The following is a 21436-nucleotide window of genomic DNA, read 5'->3' as shown; positions in this document are numbered from 1 at the left end:
GTGACTATAACTAGTTTTGTACTCTAGGAATATGTAGATATTTGTATATGCACATGCATGTGGACAAACACACACACTGGTTTTTGAGTCTGTGTTGAGAACAGTAGCTGTTGAGACAAGAACAGAATGGAGAATGTAGAGCTGGATCACATTAGGACAACAGCTTGTGGAAATTCTTTTGTAGGAATTGTAAAAGAAAGCCATGTAAAGGAGGCTAATATATTCTACTTTGACTTGCAACACAACTTTTCATGTAAAATGTTAGTTTCCATCTTTAATAGTTTAAGCTTTGTGATTGATGAAGTGCTACGTGACTGAGGGCCCTAACCTACCAGCTAATTAGCATTTGTAGGAAATGTCATAAAGTCTTAGCTCTAATGTAATAATTGGAATCTGTACTTGGAATGGCTGGACTGTGCACACTATGTGATATTGTCCAGTTTGTGTTAAGCTGTGTTATATGTGTTGCTTTGTATGTATTCCTCTTAGCTGTCTTCTAAAGGATGGTAAATTTGCTTCATGTTCGATTAGGAATATAGTAGTAAAATCAAACTTGAATCTTGTGCTTAGGAATTTGCTTTGGTGTTATCACTTGGCATGGGAATTCTAGCAGTGAACCCAACAGAAACTGAAACTTCCGCAGGCAGGATTGTTCAGGAGAGAGAAGAACTTCTTACATTTGCTCTCAGTGCATAAAAAGCACATTGCTCACTGAAGCAGCTTTTAATTTTTTCTTAGTTTAATCAGTTAATCCCAGGTTATTATTGATATGTTCTAATGAAAATGGATCTCTGGTCATTCTGTACTACCATTTAGCCTTGAATCCTTAAAAGTTGCATATGTTACAAATTGAAGATAGACGGATAAATAGAAAGTGACCTCAAACCCAAGCAGCATATCTTTGGATGCACCTGGCCTGTGCACTGAGACACTGAGAACACCACTAAGATCAGAAGCAGTTATCCTTTTCCCTTTTCTAAAATACTTTTATTTCTTTTTTTGTATGTTTGTTTTTGTAATCAGTACGAAACTTAGAAGTGTAAAAATTCACAAGTAAAATCTGACCTAATATAAGTTCACTCAGTAAAGCTGAACCTTAATGTTCATCCAAACTAAAATCATAGCTATAACAAGCTAAAGTAAGTCCTTGGACTTTGAAATCCATGATCTTTAAAAAGTTTCCAGTCTCTACCATCTTTCCAAATGAACTTACTATTCACTACTAAAGCTAGAAGCCTGGCAAGTTTCCCCCTTCATTCCCCCCCCCCCCCCCCCCCCCCCCCCCCAATAAACTGCTTGAAACTGCTGCTTTAGTTCAAATCTTCACTTCAAAAGGAGAATGACTGGATTGAACCCCTTTGGCTAGTGAGCTATTTGAAAGCAATCACTGTCTTTCCATGAGAAAATAACTGAATTCCTTGAAGTTTCATGAAGTTACTAAAATCTAAAAACTGTTTTACCTAATGTCAGTTCTGTAAACATGGTGAATTTGGAATATCAGAATCATTTTGTAATCATGGGCCCTCAAGGAAGTGAAGAAGTACTTCACCTAGGAGAGATACTGTGTTGTTTACATTCATTTGTGTAGTTTTCAGCACAGTAGTATAATTCCACTGCTACATACATTACTAATTAATACACAATATTTACTTATGAAGTGTACATTTACTCATACATATAAATTGTAATTGCATAAAAAGGTTCTGTTTCTATTTTGTATGATAGATCTAAAACATGGTGAAATAGAGTAATGAGATCAATAAGTCATTTTTTGAGAAGTAGTAAATGCGTATGTGTAAATCACAGGTATTTAACATTTTAGAGATGAATAATTAAGCATAAATAATGGGTGGTATTCCAGATCAAGCTATGCTTATCTAGTTTTGAGAGGATTCTTTGTACATTTGTATGAATTACACTGAATAGTTAAAGGCTCAGATTATATGTAACACAAAGAAATGCTCTTAGAAGCAGTATGGCATTTGCAAAGTAGGACTGAAATCAATGACATACTTACATAAGGGTTTCATACGGTGTGTAACACCAGTACTATTGATGAGGAAGGAAGCTGCCATTGGGCTCTGAAATGTCAATACTAATTAACAAAGTTATCTTTAAGTGAGATCCGAAGTTTATTCATGCTGAGAAAGCAGCCAACTCGCATGCTGGGAATTTGAAACTGAGTGAGGAGTATTATTATCTTTTCAATTGAGTTAGAGGAAATTTCTTTTGAAGTGTGATAAAACTGAATTTTGTACAATGTGACAGGGCAAGAAAAAAGCAGAAGTTGTCATATCTGGAAGTTGCAGAAGAACACAATAGTTATTTAGGAAATTATTACCTATTTATCTAAAAAGGATAAGGAAGAATCAAAATTACTTAGGAAGTATTTTTTTTTCTGTGAAATTGTTTGCCAAAAATGCAATAGAAGCCTACTGTGGAATTAAAAGTGGTTAGAGAACGTAACCAAAAAAAACCAAAACCAAAAACAAAAAACCTAATCAAATGAAAAACTGAGAAAAAAATTACACAGGGCTGAGATGCTGCTGTTTTCTTGTGTGTTTGGATGCTGTGCTGTCTGCTGAGGATGAATCCTACTTACAGTGAAATCAGGGTTTTGCTGTTGGCTTCTGGTTTTTAACCTCCCTTCCAAAAAAGGTCCACCAGCTCCTAGCTTCTCCCTCAAACCATGAAATAATCCATTTTTTTCACAACTGCTTGTTAGACAATATTTACAACAGAAAAGCCAAAGATCCTTAAAGCTAATGAGATTGCAAACTAAATGACTGAGATGAATCAGCTACTTAGCTACTAATGACTCTTCTCATAGAGCTCTAATAGGACAATTGTATTCAGAAAGGAAAAATGTATTTGATGCTCATTTATAAACTAGTAGAGTATTTTTCTCCAAAGATTTTTCTGATAATTTTTTAAAATGACTTAATATTTAGATTATTGCTAGAAAAACTTGCCTGACAGTTTTCACCTAAAATATTAGGTATTTGTTTGGAAGACAATTCATGTTATATCAAAATGAAAATAATAATTAAAAAAAAAGCAACAAATACTAAATCTTAAAAAGAAAAAAAAAAAGAAAAAAAAAAGAAATTACAGTATCTTAAATGCTATGATTACTTTGTCTCTTTCAAATCGGTACAGGGCAAATGCTGTGATGAATTTGCTGTGGAAAGGACCCGTGTCTAATTAATATGAAACTGTTTAAGTTTCCCCTGACTGTCCTGATCCTGAGCAGTTCTTGCATGCAACATTTTATGGCAATTTAAAATGTTTATTATTAAAAATCCAGTTTCTGAACAAGTCCTTTGAGATGATTTATTATTAAAATTATCTAGCAAAGTGATTGGCACTTGCTCCTAAAGAACGATGTCTTCATTGTTTTCACCATATTCTGTATGTCTGTGTGAGTAAGAAAGTGCTGAGATCCTAGGGACACATGCAATCTCATAAATTGCTATGGGACCTAAATGGAAGTGTTTATTTCCTAAAATGCAAGAAATAAGCATTATGTATAGGATTTAAACATTGATCAGTTTTATATCTTCATTTGCAGTACTTGTTAAGAAAGATGTCTGGGTTTTGAGTGTCTAGGTTTGTAAAAGTAAGTAGGAGACTGGAAAAATACAGTTAAAAAAATGCTTGTAAATACATTCTCAACTTCCTTTTTAAAAATCCTCATTTTTCAAACATTCAAAGATAGATTTACCAACAACCGCTGTGCTTTTTCCTCTAATGGAGATGTATTCCAATCCAGTCATGGTTTTTTCTGAAATTCTCAGCTGCTAACCCTGTGTTCAGGGAACACACCTTGCTGTGGGCTTCCTAGTCTGCAGTGCTTTTACCTGACTGATTTCAATCCTTTTCTTCAGAGAGCCAATAAAGAAGTTATAGTGCTGCTTTTTATTTTGATGAGTTAGTAATTTGGGTCAGTTCCTTCCCCTCCTTGTAACCTGGTTCATTTGCTTCTCTGATGTGGTGAAAAGGTGAACTGTGCAACCAGCCACCAAACATCTTTGGGATAATTTGGACCATCCCAACTGTGTATTCATGTGGTTCACTGCTTTTGGAGCTGCAACTCTGAGTGGCAGCCTATTTCCTAGCAAACTCAACGTGATAGGCTGATGTCTCTGGGTTTGTTAAGGCCAGAGCAGAGTAGGATGAGGGGAGGCCTAGTGGCCCTGCAGCTCCTCACAGCTGGAGGAGCAGCGCTGAGCTCTGCTCTCTGGGGACAGTGACAGGACCCGAGGGAATGGCATGGATCTGTCAGGGGAGGATTGGGATCTTTGTCAGGAGATTAGGGAAAGGTTCTGCCCCAGAGAGTGGTGGGCATGGAATGGGCTGCTGAGGACAGTGGGCGCATGGCCCTGAGCTGTTGGAGTTCAGGAAGTGTTTGGACACTGCTCTCAGACATAGGGTTTGGATTTTGGGCAGTCCTGTATGGAGCAAGGAGTTGGACTTTGATCCTTGTGGATGCCTTCCAACTCACTATACTCAATGATTCTATGAAAAGTTCAGGCTTTTATACCTTCAAGCTGTTTATCTTTGAGAATCTTGATGACTCTTTCAAGTGACACAAAACCAAATCCTTCAAAAAGAAGAATATGAAACAAAGTTTTGCCCAAGCCTAAAAAGCTTGGATGTCTTATCTACAGGCTCTTTCAAACCAAACTGTGGTGAGTACTGCTATAGGAAGGAAGAAGGTTGAATGGCTTTTCTTCTCTGACATTGTATGATCTGGGTGTGGCTGCCATTTTTTTAAGCTGAGCAGAGGAAGTACTGCCAACAGTCCAAACCCTACACCTGCTGGATTTATTACCATTTTAGACCTACTCTTTGGTCCAAACGTATGCATGTTAAATGCATAGGTCTAGCTTCAGAATATATAAGGTGACAAACTGGATGTATGTTCCAAGTAATGCTTTAAGTAAAGCAACTGTTGTTTTAATGCATATATCACAGTTTTTTTACACACAAAACTGTGATTATATCAGTATTAGTAAAAATGTTTAATTTGTATCATTTCCTTTTGGAATACTTACATTGTCACCATTGTCAATGCAATCTTTTATGAAGATGGGAACTGTGCATCCTATTGAGGTTCTATGTGTGTTTCTTACAGTAAGTGCAGAAAGGGAGCAGTTGGTGATGCTGGTAGTTTGGGCAGTTTTTTGTTAATTCTAGAAATGTTTTAAGGCTATAATTTCTTCTTAGATAAAGTGAGGATGTTTACAAAACTGAGCAAAAAAGTGCATATTATTTTCATTTAAACTAATGCAACATTGATACTGTGATTTGTCATTAAAAGTAAATTTTGGACAGTTTAACTTTTACTAAAACTGCATATATGCAAACTAGTATTCTTGAATCTAAATAAATGATCAGTATGACTCTATCATGGTTATATTACACTTTAGAGCATGTTGCTACCAGATTTTCAATAACAACTTATTAATTTTTAACATATTTTAAGCTAAAATTTTCTTGAAAATTACAGTTCATACACTTACAGGAAATGCTTCTTAGGAAAATAAGTTCATCAGCTTGCTAATAATTTACTGTAAAAACCATGAAAAGAGTTCAAAATTTTGAGTGATCTTAAATTTTTGAAAATCTGATGATTTTATGTATGAATTTGAGCCTATTTGGATTGGATTTGTTTTGTCAGTCTGATACATGAAATATTTAGCAGTGTCACGACAGAATAACTTACTAATGTGGTAAAGCATTCTGAACATTTGAAATAAGGAAGTAAATTCTGTTGCTTTTGCTTACCTTATTGATAGGATAAGCAGTTATAAGGTCAAGTTGCAAATTGTATACAGCCACATTTGTTATATTTGGAAATAAAGAGACATTTCTTAATATATAAAAAAAAGCTTATGTATAAATGATTGTTTTTTCCAATTTTCTAGTATATAAAGTTTTTGTTCTTTTGTTACAAATAAGTTCCTTAATTTCTGCATTGTTAGAGCGCCTTGATGTTGTCAGTCATGCTTTTTCAGCAGTGGTCCATCGCTGTTGGAATGAGCTAGTCTTTGTGACTAGGGTCTCCTTACTAAATTGGATATTTTATCACTTTTGGAAAAGCATCACCCCTCACCTTTGAGTGAAGCTCTTACTGGCTGTATTAAAGCATGAAGTTCAAAGATTTGAGTACGCATGAAGATAAGTTTAATGGCAACGATAAATGAGAATTGTTATCTTCATACTTCTTCCTTTATATTATTGTTACCAGATGTAGCCAAAGCTTGTAGCGCCAATTTGGTCAGATTGCTTTGATAATTTTTTTTGTTGCCAAGTAGGATATATTTCTTGGTGGTAGAATCAGCAATGGTATGTTTGAATATGAGTAGAATAAGTGCAACTTCAGAATGGAATCTGAATCTAATTCACTTCCTTCTAGCACACCTGACTTCAATTTTTAATGCCCGACCAGGCACAGTGCTAAGATCAAAGTGAAAGAAAGAGAATGGAGTAAAGCAGTTCTTGGAAAGTGAAAAGAAAGAATGGCATAAACTTTAGTCTTTTATATGTGAAAGAAATATTGGCCTATTTGCCATTTACTTAGGAGTAAACCAGCAGTAAATCTGCTAAAGGTAATTATGCCAGTGTAAACCCTTATTTATCCGAGAGAAAAATCAGGCTCGTTATATTTACTACGTAAGATATGCCTTGACTTGACAGCAGAAATCTCCCTTCATGTCCCCAGATGGGCTCAGAGGCCTTTGTTGCTCTGGGTTTAACCCCATGCTAAAATGACTGTACACCAAAGGAACTTCTGTACTGTGCTTTCTGTAGTGCCTATTGCTGCTCCTGAGCGAGCGTGAGAAGCTGCTGCAGAAATTTCTAATCTATTTGTCTTTAAAGCAGCTGCTTGCTGATAAGCAGGATTGAGAATATGTAAAATTAGATTTTAAATTCAAGTGAAATACCTGCCGTGACCTATCCCAAAAATCTTAATCTATGGTTAAGTCTGGATTTTTCTTGTGGCTGTCAAGGGAGTCATAAATAGCTTGATTTGAATGTTTATTTAAAAAAATCCATGACTTTTGAGAGCTTGGGACTTTTTGCATGTCATGAGGTGGATGTGACAGTAAGCAGTTGTACAAATGTGAAGAACTTCAAAGTATGAAATCTAGACTACATAGGAAGGTAATAGAAAACAGTAGTGTGCTAATTTAGTTGCTGAAGAGATCATCACTGTGAATTGTCCCTGGAAGTGATCTTCCAAATAGTGTCAGATTCAGAAAACATGATTTCTTTCATGACATTTCAACTGTAATGCAGTTTTCACTGTTAGCTCATTTCATTAGTAATTTCTGTATGCTATCATTTTATGTAAATTAATATAACTCAACCTCTGTCTTGGAATGTATAAATTGCAACACCACTCATAGACCATGGCATTAACTTGTATTACACTGAAAATTCTTTAAGTGGAGCAGTCAAAAATGAACTTTTTATATGCTTAGCTCTGGAATACCTTCTTCTCTGTGTCAGGTGGTTTTTTTTAGTCATCACCTGACCCTTTAAAAAGTCTGGACAGTTACTACTATCTGCCATTTTCTGAATGGAAACGAAAATTGAAATGTTGTCAGACCACTGTAGTATCATTGGTAAGCAGTGTGGATTGCTCATGGTTTTTTAGAAGAATTTTGTAGTAAAAGTTATGCGTGTCATCTTCAGGAAAAAGATGAATGTACCTTTGTATTTTTACAAGCTATAGAATTATTACAGAAATTAATTTTTGTCAGCCAATTAATATACATTGAGATACAGCCATTAAATATAAGACTTTAAACTGGTCATTAGTGAAAAGCTTCTAACATACTGCTTTTCTGAAGGTTTTATTTAATATCTTGCAAACTTGCTTATGGAAAGAGTGCACATTTCATGTAAGAAGGGAACATGGAGCTAAAGGGCTTAGTGCTGTGGGAGTGCATCTGACAGTTGCTGAAACTTCTCACCTTCATATGTAAATCTTTGAGATAATGTGTGGCTTAAAAAGTGAAGAAGTATACATCAGAAATGAAATACTACAGGTGTTCTATCAGTTTTAGTATAGCATAAGATTTGTCACTGACCTTGCCATAGCAGATCCCTTACAAATGGATATTTAGGATATTAAAATGAATTATTCTGTGATTGCCAAAAGGATGATGAGGATCCTTCATGAATATTTTCATCAAGGCTTTTCCAGTAAGTAAAAAATGAAGAAAGCCAAATAAGTAAGTATGTATGTAGATTAATACATCCCAGGCATCAATAACCTAATGAAAAATTGAATTGGGAAATACCATTTTTGTGTCATGGACTTACTATATAATCATTTTCCTATTTTTTTTAAAGAGTGTTGATAATAGAATCAAGTTGTGTTACACACACAAGCCTGTCATTTTGTAGGAGATGTATGTAAAAGGAAATTCAGTAGAAAAATTTAAAACAGAAGAAAAGGGTAACTTTTCCTACCAGAAGAAGCTATCTCAAACACAGAACTACTTCAGATTATTTCTACTTCCTATTTAGACGTTTAATTATATTAAAGCATAGCTGCTGCTATAGAAAATCTAAACTGCTCAACAGATGTTGATTAAAGACATTTAAGTTGCTGCGTTTAACATTTCAGTTTAAGTTTAGAGGTGCTTTGATAGTTTATACATGGAAAGTCTGTCTGGCCTGCAGTAACTAATGGTGAAACTCAATATGTGCATTGTCTTCTGTGTCTGTGTAAGTGCAAATATCAAATTACATCTCCTAGTAACAAGAATCTTATTTCCCTGATGAACAACATTTTGAGCACTTCAACTCTTGATATAAACCTATGTACCTTACGCTAATTTAAAATGCTTAAGAAAAGCCGTCTCTTGACAAGAAGGGGACAGGGAGCAGTTTATCCTTTTGTAAAACTTTTCTTTCATGTAAAATCATTGCATTGTCCCTTATGTATACATATACATGCCCACTCTAACCTGCTGAAGTATAAGGTAACTTTCCAGTTGAAAGGGTTTTGTTATTTCTGGTTAATTCTGGACTCACTGCTTAAGCTCTTCAGCTATGGGTTTTTTTGTGTTTTTTTTTTTTTTTGGCTACATTTTACCTCTGGCACTTAAAGAAACTCATATAAAATACTTCCAGTGTGAAATTGGATTCTCTGTTACAAGCTTTTGAGTGCAATTTCTGAGGGCAGGAATGCTCTTCAAGTACAAATCAGCACAGCTGTATTGAAAATTTATAGCCATTATTTACAGCAGCTAGGGGGCAGACCTTCAGTTATTTTGGTTTTCAATGTAATTTTTTTTTTGATGTTATCTTTTTCTTTGCTTGGTTTTGATTATTTTTCATTTCTGATTCTCTATTTTCAATTTGTTCATCCCCTTATTCCTTACTCTCAGACTAAAGATGTCGAAAGTTTAAGGCTTTTTCTCTGTCATTTTTGATGTGCTATATTATCCTTTATTGAGAATATTTTTACAGAAAATGAGTGTAATAAGATAATTTTGAAAAGCTCTGAAATAATTTCTAAAGCTGTATGGAAAGGTATGTAATTAAGGATTAAAATGATAGCAGGTTTAAAACGCTGTACTTCCACATTTTCTTTTCCTTCAAGTGTGAAGTGTCTGTGATTCATAAATTTTCCAAATGATTCTGAATTTATCAGAGCAGTAAGAGCAGTACACTTATCTGAAACTCTGAATTTTCTCAGTGTTTTGGAAGATTAGCTCTCAGTCAGATTACTTAACTGCATGTTTAAAGTAATGATACCAAATATGCTTCATATCATCATACAGCTTTATGTAATGAAAATATTAATATAATGAGATATATAATCACTATTAAAATGTAATTTACGGCCAGACACTTGTAACAAAATTAACTGTGGTATGCTGCAGCAAATGTTAGACATTTGGTATATTCACAATTGTTTGATCTCAGTATTTGATCTGAGTTATACTGGTTCATAGTACTGTGTGTTGTTCAATTGTACATTTGTTTTGCTTTGTCTAAATGCCTGCATCTTTCACAGTTTTGGAATCAGAACTACAGGAGTTACTTATCTGAGAGATGTGTTGAGTTTCAAATGCAAACCTTTCAAGGCATGTTAAATATATTTTTAAGCTTACCAGGAGAGGAAACGTTTTCTTTCACTCAAGTTGATGATTTAAATGGTAACCATAAACCATCAATAGAAATGTATAGTAACATTAGTCAGAAACAAAACATAACACAAAACCAGTAATTCTAAAAGTATTTCAACACATATATACATAAAAAATATAAATAAAAACTGGAAGATTATTTGATTATGATATTGTTTAAATTTGGTGTTAATTTTTTAACTGTATTGTCTACTTAGATGTACATGATAGCAAAGCAGTGACTCTCTAGGTTAAGGATATTTTATTACAGACTGCAGTACCAGAGTGAATGTGGAAGGAATGAACAAGATTAAAAGTGAATAAACCTTCAGGTGATATAAAATTTTCCCAGCAATTATGTTGATTGAAGAAGTATGAGAAAGGATAAATAGGCAATTGCAGTGAAATAAATCACAGAATCACAGAATGGCTTAAGTCACAAGAGACCTGATCATCTAGGTCCACCCCCTGCCATGGGTAGGGTTGCCAGCCTCTAGACCAGACTGTCCAGAATCCCATCCAACCTGGCTTTGAATGCCTCCGGAGATGGGGAATCCACAGCCTCTTTGGCATCTTATTCCAGCACCTCAGCATCTTCTGTGTAAAAAATTTCCTTCTCACATCTAACTTAAATCTTTCCTCTTTTAGTTTTAAGCCATTCCTCCTTGTCATGTCACAATAAGACAGTGGAAAAAGTCAGTTCCTCTCCTGCTTGTAAGTGTCCTTCAAGTACTGGAAGGCTACAATGAGGTCTCCCCAGACGCTTGTCTTCTCCAAGCCCAACTCCCTAAGCCTGTCTTCCCAGGAGATACACTCTAGCCCTCTGAGCATCTTCACAGACCTCCTTTGGACCTCCTCCAACAGCTTTGCATCTGTCCTGTACTAAGGACCACAGGCTTGGACTCAGTATACCAGCTGGGGCCCTAGAAGGGCAGAGTGAAGGGGGACTGTCACCTCCCTCATTCTGCTGGCTGTCCCTCTGTTGATGCAGCCCAGGACACTGTTGGCCTTCTGGACTGCAAGAGCACATTGCGGGTTCATGTCAGGCTTCTCATCCACCAGAATCCTTAAGTCCTTCTCCACATAGCTGCTCTCAATGAGTTCTCCCAGTCTGTTCTTATATCTGAGATTACCTCAGCCTTGTACTTGGCCTTGTTAAACCTCCTTAGATTCCTGTGTTCCCACTTTTTGAGCCTGTTAAGGTCCTTCTGGATGTTTCCTTCCCTTCTACTGTGTTGATTGCACCACTCAGCCTTGTGTCATCAGCAGAGGGTTGCTGAGGGTACACTCAATCCCACTGTCTGTAATTGATAAAGATGTTGAAGAGCACCAGTCCCAGGACAGACCCTTAGAGGACACCCTTGTGGCTGGTCTCCACTTGGACATAGAGCTATTGACTACAACCCTCTAGCTACGACCATTCAACAAATTCTTTATCCACCAAATAGTGTATCTAATCCATGTATGTCTAAAATTTTGAGATAAGAATGTGATGTGGGACCATGTCAAAGTACCTGCACAAGTCCAGGTAAATGACATCAGTTACCTTTCATTTGTCCATCAGTGCTGTCACTCCATCATTGAAGGTTGACAGATGGGCCAGGTATGATCTGCCCTTAAGCCATGCTGGCTGTCTTGGATCACCTTCTCATCTCGCATTTGCCTTAACATTTTTCCTGGAGAATCTGTTCCATGACCTTCCCAGGCACAGAGGTAAGACTCAGCAGCCTGTAATTTCCTGGATCATCGTTTCTCGCTTTCTTGAATATGGGAGCAACATTTCCCTTTTTCCAGTCACCATGGACTTCACCTGACAGCTACAGTGTTTTAAATTTGATGGAGGGTGGCTTGGCAACTACAACAGCCAGTTCCTTCAGAGCCCCGGGATGTGTGTCATTGAGCTCTATGGACCTGCATGGATTTCAGCCTGGTGGTCTTGGACCTACTCTATTCTTACACTGGGATAGGTTTTGCTCCTCTGCCCACTGAGAAGTTCAGGGACATGAGAGTCATGAGAAGCCCGACTGGCCATGAAGACTAAAGCAAGGAATTTAAGTACCTCAGCCTTCTCCACGTCTGAGGAGGCCAGCTCTTCCTTTTCATTTATCAGAGAGGATATGCTCTCCTTTGCCTATCTTTTCTGCCCAACGTTATTTAAAGAAACACTTCTTATTTTTCACATCTGTCACCAAGTTCAATTCCACCTGTGCCTTGGCTTTCCTGATCCCATCCATGTTTATTAGAGAGAATCTACAAAGCGGGCTTGCTTAAAGTGAATGGGCAGAATTTTATTCTAGAAACATCCTTTTTTAGTACTTAGAAAATATTTTTCAGTATTTTAAATAGAAAAAATAAAAGAAGTATATAATTGAAAATAAGGAAAAATAAATTGGACTCTTCTCTAATAAAAAATTAAATTTACTCATTTCTTCACCCTTTTAAAACCATAGCTCAGGATAAGTTACAATAAATCATTCCTTCTGGTTAATTTTTCTAAACTTTTTTTTAGTATTTTACTGATTGAGACTGTTTTTTTCTGTTTCAGTACTTTTTTCCATTCAGTGCTACACTGCTCTTCAGTAATTAAAGCGACTTTGTTAACAAGTTGTAAAGGGAACTAATTTCATTTAAAATCAGGTAGAAGGCTTTTTATCTGGCTTTGTTCTTATGATATTTGGGAAACTAAAACCTAAATCTGCCTTCAGAACAGATTTGCCTCCTATTTTGAAGTTTATGTTATTGTTGTTTCTCAATATATTTCCATTTTTATATTTGTGTATGTTAAAATAATGCATGCAACATAATGCATGTGTATCTTCTATTTTTTGCTCTATTTCCCATTCATGTTATTCAGCAGCTTGGTTTCTCTGTTTCCACTCATTTCACTTGAATACTTCTCATTCCACTGTCTAACTTGCTTTTGCTTTCTTTCTGAAGTTCTTGAGGTGGTTATTCTTACTCTATTTCCTTTGCAGCTTTCCTTTTCAGTATTCCCTGTTGCCCAACACTTGTCTATGCAATTTCTTTGCTGCCTTTCTCTTCCAGCAGTCTGTTAACTTTATTAGACTTGTAATTTTTTAATCTGGGCAGTGTTTTCCTAACTGATGCAGACATTATAGGAATGGCAGGATGATCAGTGATTGATATACTTCTGATTTATCACATCTTAAATGATTTGTATTAAAAATGCAGAGATCAAAAAATGCAGAGATCTAAAAATTGTCAAAGCAGCATTTTTCTCCAATTTTATCTTAAAGTATATTCAAGCTAACTTCTATGACTACAGCATAATACATACGTTAACTGTTGTATATATAATGTAACAGTTTTTCATGCAAAATCATTTTGAAAAATTCTTGCATAAGCAAACATATCCTTTTTAATCTATACCAAATAATGCAGAACTGACCATGTGTGATAAATCCTCAGACATCTCCAAATACCTGACATGTAGCATTACTATTTTTTAGGTTGCAAAAGTAATGCAGGTTCCATTTTCAGGTACTCTGAACGTGCAGTTGGGCTAACTTTCAAGAAAAGTTCTGTGATCAGTCATTACCTTGCAGCACGTAAAACACTGAGATGTAGGAATTCATTTCCAGCCTGATTTGAAAATGTGTTCATGAAAACATATAGGTGGTTATCATAAGAAACCTTATTAAGAATCAATGTCCACCTCTTTATGTGTTGTAACTGAAATTATGCCTTATTTCACTTTGTATTATCTTCTTTACTGTCCGGAAAGTACCTTTTACATTTTGAGTTATATCACAATAAATAGATATAATGAGAGCAAAAACTTTTCAGTGGATATCTGACAGTCCTGCTTAGAAGAGTCCAAGAGTCAGGCTGTTTTGTTCTGAGAATTTATTGGTCCCTAAAGAGAAGGAGACGGAGGCTGAGCATTTCCAGATACATAAGTGGATATTATCAACCCAGGCTTCTTTTGGCCAGCTTCCTGGGGAAGGTTAATTTTAGCATTAAGTTCCAGCTCTTTCTCAGCTGGAGTCTGGCAACAGAAGCCAAGCTTTCATTCCAGGAGCTCCTTTCTGTGTGACAGCTTCTGCTCTCTTGGCTCAGTTTGCCCACTGACCAGTTTTTATAGCCTGTTAAAGTATCAGCTGACTTGAGGGCAGATCCCTTTCTTAAGCAGCCCTATGGGAATTTTCTTCTCTCTCTATATGGAAATCTCCCCCTTCTCTCTTAGGTCTTGTTCTTTTCTCTGAATCCTTGTAGCAGTACATTTGAATAATATGTTATGGAAGAAATCTATCACATTAAGTAAAGATGGATGAAATATTTCCTGCAGTGATTGTGCTGTAATAATAATAAAAACACTTTTCTTTAGAGGAAGGAATTATTTTTCCTTTTTTGAGCCTCCTCCAAACATGAACTGTGCTCTACCACTTTTGCTTCTGTTTCTTGATGCAATAGGATGCTGTCAGTTTCTAAATTCAAGTCTATATAAAATAGCAGACCGATGTTTCTGATTACAGAATACATATTTTTTTGTATTCACATGTATGAGAATGAGTTGAACAGATGCAATTAGATAAAGGAAAAAACTCAAGAAGTGTTTGAGCTGGGATTACTGAAGTGTTAGTTCTAAGTACAAAGAACCATGGGTGTAATACTGGCCTTCTACTTGAGCGCACTGTTCATGATTTGTATTCCTAAAAGAAGGTAGTTAACTCATTGCTTTCAACTTCTGTTTCTTATTCAACTTTGTAAGGAGTTAACCATGCACACTGCATTGCTATAGGGATTATTCTGGCCACTGAGCAAGGCAGAGATCAAATATTCATGCAGTCTTTCGAAACAGTCTTTACACAGAGCCTTGCCTAACCAAATTGGTAGTATTAAGTATGTCATCCCTAGGCTTAAAACTTGTTCTCTACGACCTGGTGCACTTGGCTGACTTAGCGTGTTAGTGTAGATTGCAGGGGACAATGCAAACCCAAAGGATATAATGTCCCCATAAATTTTCTTGGCTGACAGCATCAGATCTGTATAAGTTTAGTATTTTGGGAGTATAGAAAAAAAGGTGTGTCTTATGTAAGTTATTGGTTTGTGTATTGTATTGGAGATATTTTATACAGAATTGTTTTTAAAAGGCACTATATACACTAGTGCAATAAATAATGCAAAACCATTATCTAACAAGATTTGGAGGAAAAAAGGTAAAGTTATTTCACAAGGAACAGTTTCGTATCATAAATCTTTGGTTTTATTTGTGGGATTTCTAGAAAGACACCAATCAGAATTTGAAGCTTTATTTTGCTTAAACACTGTAAAAATTAGCTTTACTTCACCCAAAGTACTTTCAGCTTTCTTTGAGACGATGTGATGTGAGAAGATTGGCAACTTTAGACAAGACAAAAAGGAAGGTGTTTCTGTATTTTAGGTACAGTGGACTACAGTGGACTCATTCTTAGTAACATAAAAGTGGATTTAAAAATTCTTTTATGTCATAAGAGTAATGAATAACCGTAAAAAAAAAAAAAAATAATAAAATAAAAATAAAAATTGAAGCACATTATTAATCTGACCGGCTTTGTAATCCTAATGGCAAAGCCTTGATGAGCTGGAAGAAGCAGAAAATGTGTAGAAATGCCAGCACTTTGGATGGAAGCAATGCAATTATACCTCAGGAAGAAGTATTTTATTCACATTTTTTTCTAGTTTCACATCTTTTCAGTTTAAGTTTGTGAAGTAAAGCAAAATTCTGAAGGATTGTTTTCTGGATTGTGCGAACTGGGGAGATAGCAGCAGGGTAATAACCAGCTCATTCCACTTCTCTACTGCTCTTGCCATCAAGTTACTGTGAGGGCTGTTATCTGAAGAAGTATTTGTTTCATAAACTTCTTTATGATGGTCATGGTGCAGCTGTACTTTGCTACTTTGAGCTGCAGTCCTGAAGGGAGTGTGAAGTAACAAAAAAAACCTATTCAAACTGATTAATCGTCTCTCATTAAAAAAAGATTTTCTCTCATGGAAATCTTATAAACTGATTGATTTGGAGATGCTATCTCCTTGGGCACCATCATATCCATTCTTCCTCATATCCAGGCACTCTGCAAATATTGTAAATTAAGAAGATATTGTACTCCAAGCAGCTGTAGATTTAAAGCTTTATTCTATTGAGAAATAACCAAGTATTTTGATAGCTATTGAAGCTGCTTATGAAATCCAAGAGTATTTTAGCATGTAATGATAAGATTAGCATGCCCTTTTCCAATTACCTCGATAAAGCCAAAGATTAGTGCAAATCCTGTACTTTAGTAAATAAGTTCTAAGCTGCAAGTTTTTTAATAATGTATGAAAGATTTTGTATGATAGATTCTCAATGTCACATTCATTGAATATTCAGAATCTGTTTTCTGACTTTCAAAAAATTTAGTTATAACACTCATCTATTTACTGTGTATTTACCTACTTAAAAGGAAGAAGCAGTGGAAGGAAGGTAGTGAAACTGAAACACTTTGAAGCACATCTCTGTCAGTTCTGCAATGTCAAACTGTGTAAGCAAAAGGTGCTCCTCATGAGTTTGTTTTGTTAGCTGAAATCATGCTAAAAATGAAAAATGTCATCAAATTGTATCACCAATGTCAGTAAAAAGCTATGGAACCGTAGCTCCACCCTCCCAGGGTGAAACTTCAGGTAGATGCTTTAAAACTTGTTAATATAGATCTTCAAGTAGTTGAACGTGATATTGAATAACTAGCACCTAATTGGGTAACAATTTATGATCTGTTGTGCTTTCTAAGAACTATTTATGTCTGTTGAGTTTTAAGTAATAATATTTTTTACAAGGATGGTAGGGAAAAATATTTTCAGTTTTTTTCATTCTAAATAGTCATTTAGACTAAGGATGTTTATTTCCTTAGAAATTATGCATGGGCAAACACATGTACACACTAATGATAATGAAAATAATTTTCTTTTGAGTACTTGAGTTATAGTTTTAAAATCTGTCTGTTGGTGAGATGTAACTTAATCCCTTGAGTATTTAAGAACCATTCCTGAGACTGTCACCAAAAATTAGCAAGATTAGCGATTCCTTTTCACTTTCAGGATGCCCCATAAGAAAGATGTTTACTTGTAAGGGTGCTGGTTTTCTAAATAGAAATAATGTCTGTTGTGCGCTCTTGGAATATATACGCTTTGTGAAATACAGAAAGAGTGGAGAAGTGCCTTTTTATACAGCTCATGGCACAGATATGTGGCAGTTTACATAGGTAAAAATTACATGTTGGCAAAACTACACAGAAACTCCTTTCCTATCAGATAAGGATATACATTTTTGAAGATAAATAAAGTTGTAATAGTTATGTAACAAATGCTCGAAGTAAGTTATTATTCAGGAATAGCATCGTATTCTTTCATATATACCTGCTGCCAATATTTGTTAGAGGGTAACAGAGGTTACCTGAGGGGTTATTCTTTCCGGGTTTAAGATGCCCAGGAGGAACTCAATCATATTTGGTGTTCCAGGATGTTAGTATGTGAGGCTGCTCAGTCTCTGCTTCCTGTAACGAGGCCTTTTTAAGAGAACTGTTTGTGATTTTCTAGACATAAACTCTTGTCTGCGTTAGCAGATCTTTGCCAATCTCATGCCTATCCCAACAAACAAAAAACTGTTACTGATTCTCCTCTCCCTGTGTGTACTTCAATATGGTCCTGTACCTGTCAATGTATTTTCTTCAGATTTATATAGTACAGATAGAAGAATAATCGGATCCTTTCCTCTGGTTTTATCTATGGACTGTGCATCAAATGACTTATTTTAAAGCTGTTGTGATTCAATGGGGATGTTTTTAATTTGCTGCCTGTTCTCTTTACCTCTGAGGAAAGAATTTTGTAAATGCTGAATAATTTTAGAACATGTTTTCTTGGTTAAGGGTTGGATCATATTTTAAATTAGTTTTAAGAGGAAGGAAATAGTGTAAATGCTGTGGAATTCAGATAAGCACTGTGCGTAGGAAACAAGTACTTTAATTTAGGGTGCCTAGAATTGGTAGGTCAAGCTGATGATAATAAAGGACCAGATCTTAACTTTGTTTCAGAAAACATGTAATCAATATTCACTCTCCTGTGTTATTTCCTCTTTGCTTCAGAATTTATTTTGGTTAAGCTGAAGTATGCAATTGCTTAGATATTCCACAGGGTGTCACGAGGCAGTTGTTAGAATCATTAATACTTGGATGAAAGTAAGGAAAGAAACTCAGTGTGCAGTCTGCTGAATGCCCGTTAATGTAATTTTAGATGTGACTAATACACATGCCATAAAATAAAAAGTTCTTAACTCATTAACACATGTATCTTATTTCTGTATCTGTATAAAACATACACGTGAAGAAAAATATTACTAGAGATCGTTTACAAGAACTATTCTATGCCAAGTTTTCACCAAACCGTTTCTAAATATACCTTAATGTTTTATAGCTTACAGAACAAGTGGAATAATTTTGCCCGGCGTAGTAATCTGACATACCAGACCATGTATGTATATAATAGTAATTTTAAAAAAAGCAACATTTGCATTTTTCTTGCTGATATAAGCACTTTCTAATTGAAATCTACTCATTTAAATTTATTTTCAAATTTTATTTTAATCTTTTTATTTCTTTTTAAATTTAAATTTATTTTAACTTCATACAGTACACACAGCTGTGCTCCAGGCATGATAATTTGTTAATTATTTGATGTTTTTTTTGCATGTGGGGACCAAATTTTCTATTGTCGTAAGTTTTGAGTTCTGTGAAAATGCTCGTGTGAAGAATTCATCTTCAGATTTGTAACAAAATCTTTACACGTAGTTTAACAGTTATTATGGAGAATCCAGTTTTTGTTCAAGTCTGAATTGCTTGAAATGGAAATAATATTGGCTGTGAGAAGAATAACATTATCTTATAAAATGAACAGAAAAAGTTAGTGACTTGTCTCATAGTGTTTATATACTGTCCCACTACATGTTTAATTTGAATAAGTATTGTAACCATCTTTTCAGTTTCCTCTTTATTTTTTATCCTTCCTAATGACCATACATTAAGAAATTATCTAATCTTTGACATCTTCAGGATATAGAAAGTTTGCTTCTGCTGAAATGACCTTTTCTTATTCATTGAGATCATTTGATTGGGATGATGGAAGAATATTATCCACTGCTTATAACATTGAAGGCAATCATTTATTCACAGCTCTTCTACAAAGTTTAAAGTCTCTGTATTTAAACACTGTCACAAGAAAAAAAAAAAAGCGCTCAACTTTATGCAGAAAGTGCATAGAGCTCACGCTACCATCAGGAATAGGAAGGCTACCATGATTGCTTGGCTGATCAAGAATGTATTATAAGATTTATTTATAAAGATTTCATTAAAAGTCTTTATATATAGATATAAAATCTATATAAATCTATATTCTATATAACAAACATATCTAATGTAAAATATGAAGAAATTCAATGCGTATCTGGTACAATTTTAGTTTCCTCCTTATTTTAGTCTCCACATTTGTCTGGAAAACTGGAAGTTCGTTCTTGATATCTAATGAAAATGTTCTGCAACTACAGTGCTCTCCAACTTCTAGTAACAATTTACAATCCAAACTGCTCTGTATGATAGTGAAAAGCCGTGAGTTTATTTCAGTTTTTTAATGAAATTGTCAATTTATACAATCAGATGGTACTATCCAGAAACTACTGCTTTTCTGCATAGTGGCTTGGAGTGCATCCTAGCTAAATAGATATTCATAGTCACTTGCTTTGTTCTGTACTGTCACTGATTACCACTGAGAAATTAAGGCTGACAAGGAGAGAACCTTGATCAAAATTTCTGCTGCTGCAAGATCAGTCCATACAGATAGAAGTACAAAGCAACTCAATTCCATCTGTTTTCATCACTGAGAGTCATAGCACTTGATATATTTCTGTTATACCTTCTGAAAGCGTGATCTGGGAGCAGTAAGGCAGTACTGCTAAGGTGTGGGGATTGCATGTGCGTTGATAGCAGTGTAGGCTGGGTTTCTGCTCTGCTGTCCTGTAGCATAATGTCTTCTGAAAGAAAATAGTGTTTCCTAATTTAATTAAATCCATGATAGGAAAGAAAACCAGTTGCGTAGGATGCTCTGTGGTAACACTTTGTATGCCTTGAACTGTGCTCCTTATCTAATGCATTTTTTGAGGATCTCATGTTATGTGAAAAAAACTTCAGAAATAGAATATTTTAAACTTTTTCTATGCATCATATATTGTAAAGCAGTTAAAGTTGAGAGACCTCGTTATGCTCTTAAGGTCATTTGCTGACACGGGAATGTGACCCAGGTTTCCATATGCTGTAATTCATAAAGTCTTTGAAAATAAGAATCAAAACCAAGTTTTGTAAAGGTGGTGGTGGTGGTGGTGGGGGAACTAGTAAAGTGATGAATGCTGTATTTAATTTCTACAATATTCTTCTGCTCTGTAAACTCCCATGGAGTTTCATAAACTTTGTGGAGTCAGTTCTTATTTGCACCATGTGTCTTTTGTGAAGATCATTTGTTATTTAATTTGTTTATCAATCTATTGTCTTAGAATAAACATGTCTGCTAAAACCATATACCTTTCATTTATCTGTTAAACGTATTTTTTACTTGCTCAAGTTCTGTCTTGTCAGAGGTTCTTCCTCTTAGAACCTTTCTTTCAGAAAGAGTGAGTCACTTAAATCATTTGTGCATCTATGTATTTTATAGAACAGGAGCATAACTAAATACATATAAGTTTTGGCACAATTAATTTTTCATTTCAGTCTTTCTAATGCTTTCTGTGACATATTATAAAAAGAGGACTAAGCAATTATTTGTTTCTATTTGTGCTAAATGTTATCAAGCAAGCTTAGGTTTTGTGTCAGTGATGTATTAGTGAGTAGCACCAAGAGCACAGGAAGAACGGAGGTTGATTCTATTCACAATTAATAAAATTGTACACAAATAATAAAATTGCTTGCCTTTCTGCTTTGTGCCCAGAAGATCACAGTATCTTACAGCCGTAGAATAAGATTGCTGTGACCATCAGAAGCTGAGTGCATGTGTTCAGGCTTGTTTCCAGGATCCAGCTGGTCCTTGTAGACAATTCTTTGAGCGAAAATTTTCCAACTTGCAAAGCAGTGTGTTTATAGGAAGAATTAGATCTGCTTTAAGTAGTTTTATTGTCCAAAACACACCTTAAGTCTTCATGGTGTTAAATAAAAGGGAAAGAAAGGGTGGACTTCTTTGCACTTTTCTGTTTTGTTTTGATTCATTTTGAT

General features: G+C 35.2%; 1 protein-coding gene across 2 annotated transcripts in view; it reads left to right on the top strand.

Moving 5' to 3' along the window:
• ERC2 (ELKS/RAB6-interacting/CAST family member 2) overlaps positions 1-21436 on the top strand; it is a 429234-nt gene that overhangs the window by 135403 nt on the left and 272395 nt on the right. The gene's annotated exons all lie outside the window — the stretch shown is intronic.

The sequence above is a fragment of the Phasianus colchicus genome, chromosome 11 (assembly GCF_987193195.1).
Source record: "Phasianus colchicus chromosome 11, bPhaCol1.hap1.1, whole genome shotgun sequence".
Classification (NCBI taxonomy): Eukaryota; Metazoa; Chordata; class Aves; order Galliformes; family Phasianidae; genus Phasianus; species Phasianus colchicus.
The sequence above is the reverse complement of the archived record's forward strand: the minus strand, read 5'-3'. Positions and strand labels throughout refer to the sequence as shown.